Source organism: Pseudorasbora parva, chromosome 18 (genome assembly GCF_024679245.1).
Source record: "Pseudorasbora parva isolate DD20220531a chromosome 18, ASM2467924v1, whole genome shotgun sequence".
Taxonomy (NCBI): domain Eukaryota; kingdom Metazoa; phylum Chordata; class Actinopteri; order Cypriniformes; family Gobionidae; genus Pseudorasbora; species Pseudorasbora parva.
The window spans coordinates 16538764-16544770 of NC_090189.1; the positions used below are offsets into that span (position 1 = coordinate 16538764).

The window sequence follows — 6007 nt, forward strand, 5'->3', positions numbered from 1 at the left end:
GCTTAATGGCTTGCGACCATAAATGATGCCGTTTAGCTTCAAAAGCCGCCTTTGACAATGGTATTCTATAAAAGTGCTCTATTATACCTATTACCATAAGCCAGTTTGAGATAAGTTGCCAAAGCACCCCACTGCTGGCAGTCCAGAGCATTTCCACAAACAGAACACTCTCCAAATAATGATTTTTTTCATGAATTAGACACTTTTCATGCAAGTCAATGTAATGGAAAACTGCTGGCATGTCATTAGAAAACTTAACAGCCCATATTGTGATTACCACAGTACTAACAACATTGCTTATTTTTTATATCACTGCAAAAGTATTGTAGCCTAACTATAGTATATAATAGGACTTTTGAAGAGATCCTAAGTCAATGCAGGAAACAGACTGGGAGAAACAAAGTGAGAAAATATCCTAAAAAGACAGCGATAAGAAACAGAGGAAGTTTAGAAGAGGGAGAGATAAAGATAAAGAGAAGAGAGGAGAGAGATCAGATGTTGGCTCTTACAGTGGGAGCATGCTGAGACAAAGGGAGAGAGAGATAGAGTGGATCTATACAGCCCAGATCAAATGATGCAGATTTGAGAGAGAGGGAACTCAAGTGGAGATAAAATGACAACACAAGCTTTTTCCATCGACCTTGGGCATGGAACTCAGGCCATGAGTGGGCAAAAGGAACTAACGTGTCACATAGAATGTGATAAGACATTTTGAGTGTAATCGGACCCCACTTGCAAAGCACTCTGTAGGTCAAAAGTAAGCCAGGCTTAGTTAGGACTCAAGAACTAATAGTGACAGAGGAAATGACCTAGAAATCAGCAGTATCTGGGCTTCAAATCTCCTTTTGCATAGGATATTGCCACTTTATTAGGTGTGCCTGTTCAACTGATTGTTGACGCAAATATAGACAGATCAGGCATAACATTAACATAACATTAGGTGAAGTAAATAACACTGATTATCTCTTCATCACGGCACTGGTTAGTGAGTGGGATATATATTAAGCAGCAAGTGAACATTTTGTCCATAAAGTTGATGTGTTAGGAGCAGGAAAAATAGGCAAGCGTAAGGATTTGAGCAAGTTTGACAAGGGCCAAATTGTGATGGTTAGACGACTGGGCCAGTGAATCTCCAAAACTGCAGCTCTTGTTGGGTGTTCCCGGTCTGCAGTGGTCAGTGTCAATCAAAAGTGATCCAAGGAAGGAACTGTGGTGAACCAGAAACAGAGTCATGGGCGGCCAAGGCTCATTGATGCACGTGGGGAGCGAAGTCTGGCCTGTGTGGTCCGATCAAACAGACAAGCTACTGTAGCTAATATAGCTTAAGAAGTTAATGCATGTTCTGATAGAAAAGTGTCAGAATACACAGTGCATCACAGTTTGTTGCATAAGGGGCTGCATAACCGCAGACCATGCTGACCCGTCCACCGCCAAAAGCACCAATAATCGGCACATGAGCATCAGAACCAGACCACGGAGAAATGGAAGAAGGTGGTGTGTTCTGATGAATCACGTTTTCTTTTGCATCACTTGGATGACCAGGTATGTGAGCGTTACCTGGGGAACACATGGCACCAAGATGCTATGGGAAGAACGTAAGGTGGTGGAGGCCAAGTTTGGGCTTTGGAAAAGTATAGGAAAACGTGGGTCCTGCCATCCATGTGGATGTTATTTGACATGTACCACCTACCTAACTATTGTTGCAGACCGTGTATACCCTTTAATTGAAACAGTATTCTCTGGTGGCTGTGGCCTCTTTCAGCAGAATAATGCGCCCTGACACAAAGCAGAAATGGTTCAGGAATGGTTTGAGCATTGACAACAAGTTTGAGGTGTTGACTTGGCATCCAAATTCCCCAGATCCCAATCCAATCAAGCATCTGTGGGATGTGCTGAAAAAACAAGTCAGATTCATGATGGTCCCAGCTCGCAACTTACAGGACTTAAAGGATCTCCCACTAACATCTTGGTGCCAGATACCACAGCACACCTTCAGGGGTCTAGTGGAGTCCATATGATATTTCCAAAAGTATTGGGACACACCAACATCACTTCCAGGGCCACGGGTGTATAAAATCAAGCACCTAGGCATGCAGACTGCTTATAAAAACATTTGTGAAAGAATAGGTTGCTCTCAGGAGCTCAGTGAATTCAAGCGTTACAGGTCCATTTAAGTCCATTTATGAAATTTCCTCACTAAATATTCCACGATGAACTGTTAGTGGTATTATAACAAAGTGGAAGCGGGAAAAACTGCAACTCAGCCACGAAGTGGTAGGCCACGTAAAAATCACAGAGCGGGGTCAGCGCATGCTGAGGCGCACAGTGCGTAAAAGTTGCCAACTTTCTATAGTCAATAGCTACAGACCTAATGAAATGGGTTTCCATGGCCGTGCAGCTGCATCCAAGCCTTACATCACCAAGTGCAATGCAAAGCGTCAGATGCAGTGGTGTAAAGCACACCACCACTGGACTCTAGAGATGGGAGATGTGTTCTCTGGAGCTGGAGTTTTCAAACTGTATGATGCCAAGGACCCCCAAATATGATGAACCTATAATGAGGGACCCCTTTCCTAAAATCCATCTATAAAACATTTAAACTGTTTATTAGTATAAATTAACTGCAAAAAAATGAAAAATTGAATTAGTAAAAAAAAACTATAAATAGTACGTGTGACATTATATTGTTCCCAAATGTAAGTTGGATATATATAATGTTGGATTTTTTTTCAATTACACACAATACATGTATGTAAGCAGCTTACGTACTGCATCTACAACTGCCTTACAACCCCAGTGAGCAAGATAAAGAGTACTACAGTGAGAAAAACTCACTAGAAAGATGCAAAACAAACATTAAGCTAGGAAAGTGTGCATATGGCAAGAAAGGAGATAAACATTTAGAAATGAAACAGAATGTTTGAAAGACTTTATCCATTTTTGCTTTGTCTTTTTATTCTTTTAAAAATTCTGTGGACCCCTTAGAACCTTCTGGAGGAACCCTGGGGGTCCCGGACCCCAGTTTGAAAACCCTTGCTCTGGAGTGATGAATCTGGATGAGTCTTTTTGAAAAAGGTGTGTGATCATTTTGGGGATTCTCTTAATCTGTAATATTATTACTAATATGGAAGATTTTCTTCATCCTCTCTTCATGGATAATCCACCGAACATTTACAGAACTGAGTTAATTGATAACTGGCCTTTGCAGTATGCTTCAGTCGGGAAATCTGGATATAAACTGTATAACAAGCAGTAACAGTCATGCAATTTCAAAAGTTGTCATGTACAAGCAAAGGACAGCTTTGTCTCAAGGAACCAATCTGTTCGACACTCGAAAGCAGATTTTTGAGCAGATCGAAAAAGTGTTGCTGGCAGGCATCATTCTCAAGACTCATGCAGTGTGTAATTAGAGATTGTACTAACAGCAGACTAATGGAGGAACATCTCGGTATTGCAGCCATGGAATGAGGCACAATATGTTCTGGAGAGCAAGTGACATGATGCAAATATCATTATCCTTATTAGACAGAGTTATACAGTACACAATCACTCTTTGCCATCCTCTAAATAAAATTTGGTTTACCAAAAGCTACTGTCTGCTAAAGGATAAAGGTCACCTCCCTGTTAGCTGTTCTATAAATGAATAGGTGAGTGAATTTAACTGTTACAGTTTCAGTGAAGTTTCTGACCTTTTTAAAACACCCCATCTGCAGCCTTTCCATGCTTTCACTTAGAAATCTCAGGATGAATTCAGCCGTTTATTTTCATGCTCTTTTTTTTTCAGAACAATCCTTTTGTGCAAAATATTGCCAAAAGTATAGGAACATGGCCACAGCTGTATAAAACCAACCACCTAGGCATGCAGACGCTTAGAAGCTCACAAACATTTGTGAAAGAATGGGTCAACCTCAGGAGCTCAGTGAATTCAAGTGTGATAGGCTGTCACCAGTGCAATAAGTCCATTTGTAAATTTTCCTCACTTGTTCAATGGTTCTCAGTGACTCCTCATGACTCAAGGATTCTCGGAGATCATCCCCCCTGTAGTGAACCACTGACTTTTTGAAGTGTTACATCACCAAGTGCAATAAAATGTAACGCATTAGATGCAGTGTTGTAAAGTACGCTGACACTAGACTCTAGAGTAGGGGAGACGTGGAGTGATGAATCACACTTTTCTGTCTGGCAATCCGATGGACAAGTCTGGTTACTTGCCTGACTGCATTGTGCCAAGTGTACATTTTGGTGAAGGGGGGATTATGGTGTCGGGTTCTTTTTCAGGGGTTGAGCTTGGACCCTTAGTTCCAGTGAAATGGACTCTTAATGCTTCAGCATATCAAGAAATTTTAGATAATTTAATGCTCCCAACTTTGTGGGAACAGTTTGGGGATGGCCCCTTCCTGTTCCAACATGGCTGCGCACCAGTGCACAAACTAAGGTCCATAAATAATTCATTACATTTATATAGCGCTTTTCTAGACACCCAAAGCGCTTTACATATAGAAGGGGGGAATCTCCTCAGCCACCACCAATGTGCAGCATCCACCTGGATGATGCGACGGCAGCCATATTGCGCCAGAACGCTCACCACACACCAGCTGATTGGTGGAGAGGAGACAGAGTGATGAAGCCAATCAGGTTATGGGGATTATTAGGAGGCCATGATGGACAGGGGCCAGTGGGCAAATTTGGCCAGGATGCCGGGGTTACACCCCTACTCTTTTATCGACGGACATCCTGGGATTTTTAACAACCACAGAGAGTCGGGACCTCGGTTTAATGTCTCATCCAAAGGATGGTGCTCTTTGACAGTATCGTGTCCCCATCACTATACTGGAGTGTTAGGACACACACAGACCACAGGGTGAGCGCCCCCTGCTGGCCTCACTAACACCTCTACCAGCAGCTACCTGGTTTTCCCAGTTGGTCTCCCATCCAGGTACTGACCAGGCTCAGCCCTGCTTAGCTTCAGTGGGAAACCAGTCTTGGGCTACAGGGTGATATGGCTGCTGGCTTATAAAGACATGGATGAGCAAGTTTAGTGTGGAGGAACTTGGCTGGCCTGCACAGACTCCTGACCTCAACCAGACAGAACACATAAAATTAATTAGAGCAGAGACGGCGAGCCAGGTCTTCTCGGCCAACATACATAGACCACCCTTTAGCCCTAGACTGGTTTCCCACTGAAGCTAAGCAGGGCTGAGCCTGGTCAGTACCTGGATGGGAGACCAACTGGGAGAACCAGGTTGCTGCTGGTAGAGTTGTTAGTGAGGCCAGCAGGGGGTGCTAACCCTGTGGTCTGTGTGGGTCCTAACACCCCAGTATAGTGATGGAGATACACCGTACTGTCAAAGACCACCGTTCTTTGGATAAGACGTTAAACCGAGGTCCTAACTCTCTGTGGTTGTTAAAAATCCCAGGATGTCCTTCGATAAAGAGTAGGGGCGTAACCCCGGCATCTTGGCCAAATTTGCCCATTGGCCACCCATCCCCATATACTGATTGGCTTTATCACTCTGTCTCCTCTCCACCAATCGCTGGTGTGTGTGGTGAGCATTTTGGCGCAATATGGCTGCCGTCGCATCATCCAGGTGGATGCTGCACATTGGTGGTGGTTGAGGAGATTCCCCCCTTCCGTGTAAAGCGTTTAGGTGCCTAAGAAAAGCGCTATATAAATGTAACAAATTATTAAAGTAACATCAGTGCCTGACCTCACAAAAGTGCTTCTAGAAGAAGTGCTTCCAGAAATTTCCATAACACACTCCTAAACATTGTGGAAAGCCTTCACAGAAGACTTGAAGCTGTTATAGCTGCAAAGGATGGGCCAACTCCACGTTAAACCCTACGGATTAAGAATGGGAAGTCATTAAAGTTCACAGGTTGTCCGGAAACGCCACGGCCCTTACCATTACGGACAGAAGTCACATCTGGGGCAGAGTTTATGTTAATAGCAAGGGTTTATGATGTCACCAGCCCGGGAAGAAGCTTGTTGTAGTCCAAACCGGTTGTT

At 43.5% G+C, this 6007-nt stretch overlaps 1 pseudogene; it reads right to left on the minus strand.

Moving 5' to 3' along the window:
• Positions 1-4894: 4894 nt before the first annotated feature.
• LOC137047199 (5S ribosomal RNA) lies at positions 4895-5011 on the minus strand (annotated as a pseudogene).
• Positions 5012-6007: the final 996 nt, after the last annotated feature.